Raw genomic sequence first — 15998 nt, 5'->3', positions numbered from 1 at the left:
ATCACTTTGCACGAAGGCCTGACTGATAGCACTATTTAGATTTTAAGATTGGTTTGCTAGGTTGTTTTGAGCAGGAGATTATATGATATTGATAAAATAGCATGCAAACTGTGAAAAAGATAATGGAGGCACCAGGGATGTTACAATAAATCTAATGATTGTGGGTACACACACTGGGTTGTAGGAGAGACTGGACCAGGATAAGGAGACCTGAGCACACAGCTAAGCTGCTCCTAACTGACAAAAATGGCTGTTGGCCAACTGTCTCCAGCTCACCACTAGGCCAGAGTCTAGAAACCAACAGGCAAGGTAAAGGTTTTAAGAATTTTAATTATGTACAACTAAAATAAAGGTGGGAAAGGGATTCTATATTTAAAACCTAAAGGGTAAAACCACAGGTCAAGGGGAGGACTTCTCTACTCTAATCTCAGTGATCTAAGCAGACAGGGCCAAAAGAGCAGTAATGGAGTCTCTTGGAGGCTGCATCAAACCTGGTTCCTGCCAAGGTTTGACCAGCACAGCTAAGGGCTGAGGGTGGCTTTGGGGTTCTCACTGTAATCCACCAACGATCTCAGGATGCCAAAAGCCAAGATGATCCAAGGTAGAGAAAGTGTGCTTGAGGTGCTATCCACCAGATCCCAAACTCCTCCTCCCTTGATGCTGCTCTCTAGTTCTTGTCCCCTTGCTAGATGCCACCACCACTCAGGATCCCAGGGAAATCAGGATGCAGGGTGTCCTTTACTCTGAGATCTCCCAGGGCTAACCACAGTTTGTGCCAATCACTAATGGAGTCTCTCTCAGGGCACAAGGCACTACTTCCTGCTCCTTCATTCCATCTTGGAATGCTCCAGGCCTTCCTGCTAGATTCAACCTTAATACTTAATTACTAACTAATCTTCCTCACAACAGTTCCCCCCTTTGCACAAAGCCAAAATTAACAAAATTTTGGTGTTTGTGCACTACAAACTATACTAAAATTCTACCCCAAAATAACAAACAACCTACCCTACCTCTATTCTATCTAACACTATCCTACTCTACCCTACACTCGGGATTTCAACAAGGAAAAGTAAACAGATAAATACATTGAACAGTTACATATTTCAAAGCATAAAACAAGTAATAATGCAAAATTTCCAACAAAATCAACAGCAAATGTGAAATATCAACAAAAAGTCAAAACAAACATCAAACATAACTCCTATTCTAATACAGAAATATCCTACCAACTAATAAATGCAAACCATTTTGGAAAATACATTTTAACACAACATTGCATAAGTCTTTACATCCAAATTAAAACAAAACAGTAAACTCCCTTATGCAAATTACATTTGAATGTTTGCAACTCAATTATATCAAAGTATTCATATAATTTACATTTATACACATATATATGATATATACTGTTACGATTAAAAATAATAAAGAACACAATATACATAATGTATGCATGTATGATGTACATATATGTACACATAATACATATCAAATATACATGTGTACACCCTTTACATATATATAATATTTACACTATAATACAATTTACAATATACACAACTATTTACATTATTTGTGATATGTGATCTGTATTATGTTCTATGTTCTTCATGTAATACAATTTGTTATGTTTGTTGCATCTGCACTGTAATGTACATTAGTATCTTATCTTATCCTCTAACCTAATCTAATATCATATCTATTTCACTAAACTATTCTAAGCTACCCCTATGATATTAGTGTATTAGTCTAGCTACATCTACCTAAACAACTAGCTAATCTTTGTTAGTAACTAACTATCTCTTGTTAGTACTTACTTATCCTATAGCTAAGTCTAATTTTGTTAGTATTTATACATTGTTTCATTCCATAAGGAACACAATGTATCCTAACATGTTTGTGTTGTATGTATCTGATTTGTTATGTTGTTTCTTTGCTATATTGTGTTGCAACATGTTACTGATGGATGCGTGATACCTACCAAAACTCCAGATCTCCTGCAGATCTCCTTTCTTCTTATGATGTTCCATTCCTCCAGGAAATCTTCTCTTCTCTCTGGTTTTCCTCTTCTCCGCTTCTCCATCGAAGCTCTTGATAGTTTTATGTGCAATGTTGGATGCATATGAGTATGTAGTGATACTATATACATTAGCCAAAATACTTCCAAACCATTTAATCCAAATTGTCCGTGATTAATCCTCTTCTTTAAGAAAATCCTTGAAAATGAAGTTTTATCAGTTCAATTCATAAGTTCATCAGTCTTAATACAAAGTCCATAAATCAAATACAAAGTGTGTGCTACTATGAAGGTTATGTATATCCATTTGATTTGTCTAAAACTATAGATTTGTGACCATTGAGCAGATATGGTTGGATACCTCTGGAGACTTCCTTATTCTTCTCTAAGAGATACTTTGAAGAGAGCAGACAAAGGGCCATGAGGCTGGGCATTTCTTTCATCAGTCTCTGTAAAGGATACTAGACTAGAATTATCTCTTTCCTCTTCTCTCCCCACTCAAAGCTAAATGTTGTTGATCCAGGGGTACAATTTTGGTTTTAAACAAAAATTTCCTTTATATTTACCAGACCAGAACTTACTCTCTTCAGTTTAATTCTCTCCCATCAAACAACGGCTACACAAAAGACAATCAAAACTGGGGAATAGTTAGCAAATTCATTTATCTAAGTAAATTGTTTTTCAGTCATTTTTACCTGTATCTAATTCTTCATAGCCCCACTTGGGGTTTTCTTGGCAAAGATGCTGGGGTAGTTTGCATTTCCTTTTCTAACTCTTTTTATAGATGAGAAACAAAGGCAAATAAGATTAAGTGATTCATCCAGGGTTACATAGCTAGTAAATGTCTGAGGTCAGATTTGAACTCAAGAAGATGAGTCTTCCTGACTCCAAGTGGGCCTTGCACTCTATCCATTGAACTACATAGTCACCCAAGCAAGTAACAAACAGAAATGGGAGAACTTAGATGGGTTTAATATGCCAGAAAATGCAGAGGGTGAATAAAATATCTCAGAGCACAAATTCCACTCAAGTGAGAGATTACAGGGGAAAGGAAAAGAGGGCTATGGATAGGGCATTGAGGGCTAGTTTTGTAGACATGACCTGGCTAAAGATCTAGCATGAGAGACATAATAGGAACAGTTGGACAGATAGAAAGAGAGCCATAAGAAAAGAGTCACAAAAACCTTGATAAAAAACAGGATCCAAGAAAGAGTGAAGGATAGTGTCAAAACCAGCATTGGGTTAAAAATGATGAGAGTTGAGCAAAGGCCTGTTGATGTGACAGTTAAGAAATCAATGGTGTCTTTTGAGAGAGCAGTACTTATGATGAATACTGAAATAAGAGATGACCAAGGTCCCATGAAATGATGTTTCTCATTGTCTTTGTGTGCACAATAAAACAAACTCTTCCAGCTCCTTTATTTGCATCTAGTACCATGGAGAGACAATTCAAATCATCTACATTTTGAGTCCAGAATTAAACAGAAGCAACTTGCATTTGCAGCTCTCAATGCTGGCTCAAACTATTTCTACTTCTTTCTTTAGTACAGGGGTCGGTGGCAATGTATGGCTCTCAAGCCATATCTGGCTCTTTTGAGGGCCAGATATGGCTCTTTCTGCAGGAGCCATAAAGTCAATTTTTTTTCAGGGGCTTTTCAGGAGCGCACACTGTGGGCACTGTACGGCTCTCATGAAATTACATTTTAAAAAATGTGGTGTTTATGGCTCTCACGGCCAAAAAGGTTGCCGACCCCTGCTTTAGTATGTTGGCAAGGAGAGTTAGAGTCCAAATATGGTGGTTCCACTGTCCCTGGCACTGAAATTGGGTCATTATAGAAATGCTGACAAATCGATTTCATTTTCCATTTGGGGACAATATGAATTAATTGAGTCTTCCACCAAAGCTTTTCTGCATACTCCACTGCTTCTCCTTATTATGTAAAGTATTGTTTAATGATCCAAGATTGTCTTAAAATTGAGTATTTTAAACTTTTTTTCCATTCCTAAACCTCAGAGGGCTACTTAAAATCTCTGGCAAATCTATCACCCCCTCAACTATTTTAAAGCATATAAAGCTTCTTATTATGTAAACCTTTCCTTATAAAAGTACTTTCCTGAGTTTTCTAAGTCCTTTACAGGTGTCCCATGATTTAATTAGAGGTCTAAGAAGATAACCAAAGCTGTTGGCCTACAATCAAGGGCATTTTCCAACATGCCCTACTTATTACTCAGTGTGGGGTTACACGTTACAGTCAACAGCAACAACAACAACAACAACAACAAATCAGAAACCCCCCTCACATTTCTACTGTGACTTCAGGCTTACTAAACACTTCTATAACAACCTTGCAGGGTAGGTATTATTATCTCTGCATTACAAGGGGAAAAATTTGATCCCATGTTTGTAAAGTGACTTGCTTAGGACACGTAACTAGTAAGAGAACTGTGATTTAGCCCCTAGTCCTGACTACCGGTCTAGTATTCTCACCAAAGCACATTATTGCTTTTGTGTGTGCCGCTTCCCATTTGGCCCTATGTACACAGTGGAGGGGAGTTTCATACCCCTCAGGTGGAGGGGCAGCCTTCATGGTAAAGGGCCATAGGGATTCTTATGCTTTCTGCATAATGGACCCCTTTGACAATCTAGTAAAGCCCGGGGGCCTCTTCTCAGAATAAAAATTTTAAATGTACAAATAAAATTCATAAGATTACAAAGAAATCTAATTATACTGAAATTTATTATATTGAAAGTCATCAAACTGTTTAAAGAAAAGCAACTTAATGGGCCCTGGGTTAAGAACCCTCTTTAAGGAGAAAGGAGGAATGGACTATGGAAAAAGATCATCCAAGAAATAGGTATTTAAAATTCAGGGAGGTTCCTATGGACAGCTCCAAGGTGCAAGGGATACTAGATAGACCTAGAATGAAGAAGATCTGAGTTCTCATAACATCTCATACAAGAGGGGATCTAGGATAGCTGAGTCCTCATTTCCTATTTCACTGTACTTCTTTGACTTCTCCATCATGCCCCTGAGCCTTCTCCTACAAAGTACCCATCTCCCTGTCAGCTTTATTTTGTGTATTGTTTCCCCCCATCAAGTAATAAATTTCTTGAGGACGGGAACTGTCAGTTTGTTTTTTTAATATGTCTCTCCAAGAACTTAGCTCAATGCCAGTTATACAATAGGTACTTAATAAATGTTTTTTAACAGACTGATTACTCACTAACTGTGTGTCCTGGGCAATTCACTTACCCTCTCTATGCCTTGAATTCCTCATTTATAAAAGAGGGATGGGGGGCAGCTGGATGACTCAGTGGATTGAGAGCCAGGCCTAGAGACAGGAGGTCCTGGGTTCAAATCTGGCCTAAGACACTTCCTAGCTGTGTGACCCTGGGCAAATCACTTAACCCCCATTGCCTAGCCCTATAACAAATAAAATGAATATAGAAGGATATATATAAAGATATTAGGGTTTAAAAAAATAAAAATAAAAAATAAAAAAACTCCCTGTTCGTAAAAGAGGGATAAAATAAGATAATATTTGTAAAGTACTTTGCAAATCTTAAAGCACCATATAAATGCTAATGTTTATTGTTATTGTCATCATTATTGGCTATTGATGTATTTTCAATACATATATATTAAGTGCTTACTATTTGAAAGATGCCTGAGACACTGAAGGAAGTAAAAAGAAAAATAGGTTTAGAAGGAATAGGCTCTACTACACAATTGGATTTCTTTAACTGAGGAAAACTGATACTAACATATCAAAAGAATTTCACAAAGAATATAGATCACATCGAGAGAAAGAACTATGGGAGTAGAAAAGCAGCAGAAAACATTTGATTTTTCACTTGTTTATGTGGGTATTGGATGTGGGGTTTTGGTTTTTAAAAGATTATTACAAAAATGATTAATATGCGTATAGGTATCGAGAGATAATACATGTATAACCCAGTGGAATTGCTTGTTAGCTCTGGGAGGTGGAGAGGGATAGAGGAGGGAAAGTTCATGAATCATGTAACCATGGAAAAATACTTAAATAGAAATTTTTAAAAAGAATATAGAAACCCCTGAGAAATTCTTTGTAAATTTTCAAATAAAGCTTTACTCATTTACATTATATTTGGAAGCCTAGAATGTGCAACCCCCAATTCTTTCCTCCTTTTCCCCTCCTGCAGTCTATGGCTCCCATTCATGAAGCATTTCCCATTGCAATCAGGTTGGCCTATTAGTTAGTCTCCATTGGTGACATTCCTGGTCAACCCACTTAATGTTTCACTCTCAAAAGTACTTTTTCTTAAGCTGCTTATACTTGGAATGCTTTTACTGGTCTACATATTCTATCACCCCAGTAGAATTTAACTCACTTGACTGCTGGGATTGATTTTTAAACTTTGCATTCCCAATTCCTAACACCGTGCCTTACATATATATGGTAGGCACTGGATAAATAAATATACAAATATATGTATACACAATTTCAGCTCCTAATTCACCTTTTAATCTATGGGACTTCATCCATGGTGGTATCTAGGTTGTCCTCACAGCTCATTTTCTTAGCAGAGGGCTGTATTTGCTCCTTCATTTCAATACATGGTCCCTACCCTTCAAAGTTCACATTAAACACAGGATAATGTTCTAATGAACAGAAGTATTCATTTATATTATATAATATTAGGTAAGCATTATATAATATCAAATAAATAATATGTTAAATGGCCATTTGAGATACCTAGAATTACAAAACAATAACTTAAATTTGGAAAGAAGAGTATAAAGAGTTTGACTTGATAAACATTTTTCTCCTTGTATTCTATAATGCTTAAAAGCAAAAAGTATCTTATTTCTCCAATAAAGTCACTTGGTACTTTTGACACCTAATTAAGAAGTTTTGCTGAAATAAAGGGTGATTAATTAAGCTTAAGCCACAATTATGTGTCTCTCACAGCCCACAACATCCCCCCTATAAAAGGGACATTTGTTCTGGACTCAAAATGACCAGTCAGTCCTGGAGAAGCCTGATTACAGGTTCCCCCTAGAAAAGGGGGTCCCACTCTTTAGCTTCATTATTTCTCAATAGAGTTAATCTTGGGAACTCTCCCACCAAAGCTCAGTTACAGCTGTGATCTTGTGTCTCTCCAAAACAGATTAATAGGGTTCCTTCTATTATTCAATTAACAAACATCACTGTAGACTTATTATGCAACAGGCCCTATGCTGACTGTTGGGGAAACCAAGAGGAAAAACAAAATACTCAACTCCTCTCCACAGAAAATTTACATTTTAATTGAGAAGACAATAAGCATAAAATGTGCATATATGAGATAAATATAGAAAAATGCACATATACATACATTATATGTACACAACTATATATAATATGAAGGTATTTTTAGAGCGGAGAGTGTTCGGACTAGGTGGAATCAGGAAAGGCATCTTTGAGATGCAAGCATGATTGGAGAATTGTTAGCAGTTGTTCTGAAAAAGATACAGTAAGCATATTGACTGACTAACTACTTACTAGCTGTGTAGCCCAGAGTCATTCACTTAACCTTTGTCCCTGTTTCCTCATCTATAAAATAGGGCTAATAATAGCCCCTACCTCCCAGGTTCTTGAAAGAATAAAGTGAGATGGGGATCAGGTGGAAAATTAATGAACTGCAAATTCAATACGAGAAGATAAGACTCATTGGAAAAGGTCCTGATGTTGGGGGGAATTGAAGGTAAAAGGAGGAAGAATGGAGTTTGAGATGGATAGATCATGTCATAAAAACAATGAACATAAGTATGGACAGACTTGGAGAGACAGTAAAGGGTAGAAGGACCCAGTATGTTATGGTTCATGGAGTCAAGAAGAGTCAGACACAACTAAATGACCGTACAACAAAAGTTCAACAAGAGTTAGCAGTTGCCGCCCTCCAGAAACAACTCCAGGGAGTTGAGAGTTCCATGGTAATCCGTCCTTGCCAGGCTTCACGTGGATTACTATGTTCAGTTGGGGCATTGCAGTATAAGAATATCAGTATGTGGGAGAGCATCCAGAGGAAAGCAACCAAGATACTGAAGGGTTTCAAGTCAAATCATATTTAATGTTTGAATTCTCAAGAGGCAGTATTTCTTATTTTTTTAAGTTAGACTATTAATCAACAACATCTAAACTAGCCAATTGACTCCCTCCGTACTTTAAAAAGATTTCAAGGAGCATGAGTAGGGCAAAAGAGAGAGTATGGCCAAAGAAAGGAACAAAAGAGGCAGAGTACCTCTGGTAGGGCAAGTCTTGTCTACCCTTGTGGCCTCATCATCCAGGCACTCTCCTGGACATCCTAAGACATCTCTGATTGATAAAGGACCTTAGAGCAGACCCCAACTCTTCCCTCATTACTTTATCACTGGAAGGGAAGTCTCCTTGTTGAGGCCTGGGGAAGCCTATACATTCTGCCATGGAGACTGGAGCTTGTTTATTTAATCTTTCAAGTGGGTCAAGTGGCTGCTCTACCCTGCCCCTAATCCTGTTATCCTTTCAAGATCCAAACAAAAGAAGAGAGAACCCAACCCAGTTCTATAGCCTGACAGAGAAACTGTAACCTCAAATTAGAATCTCAGTTTTTCAGGGGCAGTTAAAGAGAAAATTGTTTCACAAAAAAAAAAAAAATCCAATTCAATATTAATTTTCCATGCACATAACAATCATTTAAAGAATCTGGGGATATTTAGACTACAGAAGAGTAGAATCAAGGGAATATGATACCTATTTGCCAAGATTTGAAGGATTGTCATATGGATGAGAGATGAGACTTCTGTTTGATCCCAGAAGGTAAAAGCATGAATAATAGTTAGAAGTTGTAAAGATGAAAACTTTAGACTTGAAGTTGGATCAGTTTATGTAGGGTTTTAGTTATAACGAATCATGAAATTATTAAAGATGTATTGAAAAGCTGACTCTAATGAGCAAAATGCTCATGAACCAGACTTATGGATGTTTTTAATATTTTACATGATTGATTGCTGAGTCCTTAAATTTGGATGGGGTTAAATTTTGTTGATCTTAAAAGTTAAACCTCTGCTATTATCTCTTGTGTGTAAGCTCATAGACAAGTTTTAGGGTCCTTTGGAATGTCAAAGATTCACACCTGCATTCCAAAGATAAGACTGGTGCCAGCTTTCCAGAAAGGAGAAGAGTCCTGGCCTGGATACCTGGTGACCTATTGTGTTATCATCCTTCCTTTTGGCTTTGTCATTAACCTGTTAAAACTTTTGATGTACCAAATGGGAGATGGACCCCTGACCACCCCACCCACCTACCCCTTTGTGAAACTATCCTTAATAAACAGATCAATTCCCTCATTCAGGGTGGGACACTCTCTCACTCACCATGGGAGGAGGAGCTGACAAACTGAATATGAAGCTGGTGATTCCTGTGTCTCTCCTGTTTTCTCTCTTTATGTCCTTCCTACCTTAATCTTTAACTCTTCCACCCATATTCCCCCAGTTCCTGGTTTCCATTTCAGGTGCTCAAACCTATGCAAGAATATCTGGTAGCTGCAGGTCAGCTACAGTTTACAACTCTACCATGCATTAGTGTCCCATTTTAGGTATTTCTATTGTTATCTAGAATTGAACATAATTCTCTGGTCATGTTCTGATGAGGGCAGGATAGAGTGGCCCTATTTCCAGAAGCTACACCTATCTTAATGAAGACAAATATCACACTAACTTTTCTGACTACCCTAGCAAACTGTTGTTACATATTAAATTTCTAATTCGCTAGATCCTTAGGAATTATTCCCCCCCAAATAGAGAATATTAATACCATAGAAAATCTTAAATATAAAGAACAATATAGATTTTGACTATAGTTTGGAAATTATGTTATATATGTTATATTTATAATATATTATATATTGTTGTTATTATTAATTATTAATAATCATACACAAACATGATTTTATGTATTATTTAGGCTTTTGTTTACTATATGTTTATGTGGTTATTATCATTATATATTATGTGATTTTCAATTATATATATATATAAATATATATATAAACACACATAAACATATATATGTACAGAGGCAATGTAGTGGATAGAGAGCTGACTGAAGTAAAGAAGACTGCTTTAAGATCCAAATTGGCTATGTGGTCCTAATCAAGTCACAATCTCACATTGGTTAAGAGGTGTCAAACAGCCCACAACCCCCTCCCCCCCCAGATTAAAATGTAACAAGGAAATGTTAAACAAGACAAATAAAAACTTAACACAGATAATGTTAATTTGTGGTTACCTAAGTCAATAAGTAGCCAGTAAAAATTGTTTCAATTCAAGTTTGACATCCCTACTCTACTCAACTCTCCAAGATGCCAAGATGCAGAGAAGGTGTCAATTTTCTTTGGTATAAGGCATTTCCTCACTGGTGGGAGGAAGGTAGAGATAAAACAGTGAAATCATAGAAACAATCTCTATTTCTAACAAATTCACTGCTAGTGGAGTTTCAAACTGGATTGGTCTTCTTGGAAAACAATTTAGAATTATGCAAGCAAAGTTACCAAACTGTTCATAGCCTTTGACTTTGGGGGTTTATATCCTCAAGGAGGTTCTTCAGCAAGAAAAGATAATATCTGAACAAAATTATTCACAGAAGCATGACTTGAAGTTTCAAGAAGTTGGAAATAAACTGTAAGACCAGTGACTGGGGACTAGCTGAATAAACTGTGGTCTATGACTGTAATGAAATATTATTGTCCCCATGGTGAATAGAATTCAAAGAAATATGGTAAATGGCATAGAACAAAGAGAGCGGAATCCAAAGAAAATATATACCCATTGATTCCAACTAAAATAAAGAAAAAGAGTTTAAAGGGCAACAAAACTCAGAAAAGAAGCAGACAATGTTGCTATTATACTACAAGTTAAAGCACATGCCTTTCCTTTCTTTTAACAAATAGCAAACACTAAAATATGAAGGTATTTATATTTTTAGTCATAATTACTTTTATGATACTCTGCTTGATTACTTTCAATGAAAGTAGGAGAATGAATGTTGAGTTTATGAGCTCTGTATTTTTTTAAACAAAATATCAACTTTAAAAAACCTCAAAAGGCTTTCACTTCCCTGAAATGTTCCCCCATTGGCTTGCATAAAATTCTTATATCAGATATTCACTCCCTTGAATATGGGTTGAGTATGTCCTTTGATAAAAATAAATAGAAATATTTTTGGGAGGGGTAGGACCTTCAGGCCTGCCATATTCAGAAGATAAGTATATTAAATCTTCCAATAGGAGAGCTAGGTGAATAGAAGGAAAACATGGGAGATATGTTTTGTTGGAGTCTATTGGAGGGACAGGTCCAGAGTATGAGGCAACATCCAGAGTGGTGGCCCTAGAATGTCTCTGCTTTTCTAGCAAGATGAAAGAGACCTCTGTTTTACTTCCTTTTCTTGATTTTTAAGTTTGCCTTGTAATTATTATGTATACCATCCTATTAGCACTACTTTTACACATTAAGACATTTTATGTAACCTTCTAATATTTCTCCATGCCCCTCCTTGTTTTGTTTTGTTTTGTTTTTGTGGGGGGGAGAATGGAGCAGAAAAATCCAATCTGTGGTTTTAGGGGTGTAAGTCACTCACTGTAAGAAAATTTCCTTCTATCAATGTAGAAATGCCCCTATCTTTAATTTACAGTCTTAAAGCAAGGGGTCTTAATCTAGGGCTCATGAACTGGTTATTGGCATTTTTTTTAACATTTTAAAAATTGCATTTCAATATAAATGGTTTCCTTTGTAATCTTATGTATTTGATTTTGTGCTTCTAAATTAGTGCATTTAACAATAATAAAGTGGCATTATGTTTATGCAAATAATAATATAACAACAGTAACAAATGTGCAATAAAATACATTTTTTTTAAGAAGAGGTCTGTATGCTTCACTAGGCTGCCAATGAGGTCCGTAGTCCGTAGTACCATATAGGCTAAGAACCTCTGTCTAGAAACATTGCCTATGGCACTGAGAGGATATGATTGGTCCAGGCTCACATCACCAGTATATTTCAGAGATAGGTCTTGAATCCAGGTCTTCTGAACTCCAAGGGCAATTCAATATCCACTACACCATACCATATCATTTCATATTGAACAGTAACATTTTGTCCCATTCACATATGAGGTTATTTTTACATGTTTCTCAATGGATGTTGCCCAGGAGATCCAGTTAAACAACATGCCAAAGCATTGCACTATATCAAACATTCGGGGTAGAAGAACCTCAGATAGAAAAGGTCCCTCAAGAATACTAGAAACATCAGTCCCAAAGCATCAGCACTGATGATTTTGTAAGAGAAGAGAAAAAATAAACACTGGGGTGAAGGGCTTTATCATCTCCTTGTGCTTCTGAGAAGGTAGGTAGCCAAAAAAAGTTCCCAGAATCAATAGGAAGGAAATCATACCTTCCTCATCCTCTAAATGGTTGCCAAACCAGGCTCAGGTCATAGCCCTGTTCATTGAAAAGTTCCTGAGTTACGCAATGAGCTGTAGTCACTCCCAAATCCAAGCAAGCCCAGGTAATTTACATACAGATATTCTTCAAATCATAAAGGAAGTTATAAAAGGATTAATATGTACTGGAGAGTAATCCAGAACTCTTGGGTTCATCTTTGATTTTAATTAAGCAAAATAGCAATCAGCAATTCTGTTTTTAGAAGACTTTCTTTTTTTTTTTTTGTTTAAGCCCTTGACTTTTTTGTGTGTATTGCCTCCTAGGTGGAAGAGTGGTAAGGATGGGCAATGGGGGTCAAGTGATTTGCCCAGGGTCACACAGCTGGGAAGTGTCTGAGGCCAGATTTGAACCTAGGACCTCCTGTCTCTAAGCCTGGCTCTCAATCCACTGAGCTACCCAGCTGCCCCCTAGCAATTCTGTTTTTAAAACCAGTTAATGTGGATTTTTAAAATATCTTTTTAACAAACAAGCTAAAAACCAAAGTTCCTTTAATTAAAAAAAAAAAAATGTGTCTCATAGGGGCAGTTAGATGACACAGTGGATAAAGTACCAGGCTTGGAGTCAGGAAGACCTCAGGGTGAATCTTGAGAGAAGCTAAGAATCCTAAGAAGTTGAGATGTAATTAAGATGAAATATATCCCAAGGATGGGGGATAACGTGTGTAAAAATTCTCAGAGAGAAGTCTTCCTGAGTTCAAATCTGGCCTCAGACACTTATTAGTTGTGTGACTCTGGGCAAGTCATTTAACTCCTGTTTGCCTGAGTTTATGAAATGAACATGAAGAAGGAAATGACAGACCACTTCAATACCTTTGCCAAGAAAACCCTAAATGGAGTCACAAAGAGTCAGACATGACTGAAACAACTGAACAACAAAAAGTTGATTACAAGGTATAAAATATACATAATGGGGTTGGTCAAAGAGTGCTCAGTCCTAGAAGCAGGTTCATAAAAATGTCCCTGTAATTATCTCAATGACCAATTCCTCTTACTAGATTCGTATTCATGTTAAAAACTTCTGAGCTATAATGAATCCCTGCTCTTTATTTGATCAGTTGGGTTTTAATAAAATTATACATTTATAAATGCAATTAATTAGCAAATTTACCCCTCTCCCCAGTGCAAAGGATGGATATATCACTGGATTTTAAGTTCTCTAATAATGGTCCTTGACAATAGTAACCATTAGGGACTATTCCATTTGCTGATAATTTTAAGTAATAGACATTTACAAGACACTGTATAACTTGCAATGTTCATTCTATCATTTGACCTTCCTCACAACAACTTTATGAAATTATTAATTCAGATATTAACATCCTCATTTAACAGAGGAGGAAACTGAGGGCTAGAGAATTTAAATGAAGGTCATGAAGGAAATAAGCACTAGAAAAAGGATACAAACTAGGCATCAATTAAACTTCAGGGATAATTCTCTTGCTACCATATCATGGGGAAAAAAATAAAATAAAATGTTATCCCCAAACTACAGAGCTAAAAAGAGATCAAAGGGACCAGATATCTTTTTTTTCTTAGCTTGTATAAAATGCTAACTCAAATAAAATTAAGATTTCATCACAATTTTATAACAAAAACAAAACTTGCACATAAAGTAAAAGTAATTTCAAATATCAAATAACTAATGAACTGAATTCATTATCAAAAAATTAGGACCCAATTCCAATTAGATGACCTTCTTCAGGTTCACTTGCCATACGGAAAGACTGGTGGAGATAATTCAAGTAGCATTGGGGGATATAAATACCCAATCCCTTCCTTTGGGGTAGGGACCAAATATTTTCTCCTTGTACACCCCATTCTCCGCAAGCCACCTATCTTAGGGCCTATTGCCTTCAGCTGTACAACTGCATCCTTCCTGCCACCTCTCACCAACTGTAAAGAATTTGATGCTAGTGTCACATGTTGATGTTGATTTGAACTTTTTTTCCAATTAAGTAAAAGGATGTATTTATCCAAGAATTTTATTTTGAAATATTCAATAATTTTGGTCACTACTTCAAACTTTCCCCATCCCACAGATAGACTAGTCTACTACCAATCAGGTGTATCTACAATTTGGAAAACTATTATTTCCCCAAGTACAGCATAAACTCCTGAAAGTCAGAGTCTATGCTTCTTTTTCTCTTCTGTACCTCATCATCCTTCAATCTAGCATAGTGTTGGGTATAGAGAGGGTGTTCAATAAGGACTTCCTGAACTGGAATTCTGGTTATTTAATTGCTTAGCAAAACCTTTCTTTGCAGATAATGATAACACAGTAGCCTACTAATTTACTTGTTCAAATTAGAACCCTATGGCATAGTGAGCCAGTATTGTCAGCTCTGTTTTATACCCGAGGAAGCTTAGGCTCAGAGATGTAGTCATATTTACAGCTGCTAGGATTTGAACTTGAAGTTTTCCTAACTTCAAGTTCAATGGGTTTTTTTTTCCTCCTTCTGTTGAACTTTAAAATTTCAGAAGCTAGACTTCCTAGGATACTAAAATACCAAATTGAATCTGTGATCTCAATTTGGATGTTCCCTCCAATGATGAGTAATGTGGTCCTCTGGATATGATGTGTATGGCTCACAGAGAAACAAGAATAGACGTTCCTAGCATATCTTTCCTATATCCTTCCTCAAGGTCAATTTTGATTTCTGCCAGTAAGGGAAGAAGGAAGACAGGCACCAGAGGCTGGTCACTCTGTTCCTTGCAGAGAGAGTGGCTAACTATCTAGAATTACTCTATCTGCTCCCTTAAATATTATTAGTCTAGACAGGATGCAATTTTTTTTAAGTTCAAGATAATCTCCTGATCACTGTTTCTTGATGGGGAAATAGGGTCTCAAGCTCTACATCCAAGATTTGACCTCCTTTCCCACTAAATGTCAGTTAGACACTGAATATAAGAAGCCAATAACCAAGCTCTATAATTGTAATTGCTAGAAGCTAACCCAACCTAACACTTCTTTTCCAAAAGCAATGAGAAAAAAAAAGAAATTCCTAATAATATTTATCTTAAAAGAGACAATGTTTGAAATGTAAATCCAAGGGTGATCTAGCCTCTTCGGACCTCCTATAATCTAAATAAGGCACAATTTAGAAGAAAAAATTTCAAACCTAACTGCTATTTGCTACCTATTCGACTTTCTTTAAGCCACTTCCCTTCTCTAGGGTCCAGTTTTTTTATCTTTAAAAGTAGAGGTATTGAATAGGTCACTTCTGAGGTCCTTGGTAGCCCTAAATTTCATAATTTTATTATCTAATATTGCACAATAAACTTTCATTAGAAATCAAATCATTATCCTTGAGAAAAAAATTAAAGTTTCTATAAAATGTTAAAAGTACAATAGAAAACAACAGAAAGTTTTCTGACTTCAGAAGGAATTGGGTTAATGAGCTAAAGTATATGACTTTGATAATTTATTCATTCTCTCTCTCTCTCTCTCTCTCTCTCTCTCTCTCTCTCTCTCTCTCTCTCT

Source organism: Gracilinanus agilis, chromosome 3, assembly GCF_016433145.1.
Source record: "Gracilinanus agilis isolate LMUSP501 chromosome 3, AgileGrace, whole genome shotgun sequence".
NCBI lineage: Eukaryota > Metazoa > Chordata > Mammalia > Didelphimorphia > Didelphidae > Gracilinanus > Gracilinanus agilis.
Note: the sequence above shows the minus strand (reverse complement) of the source record.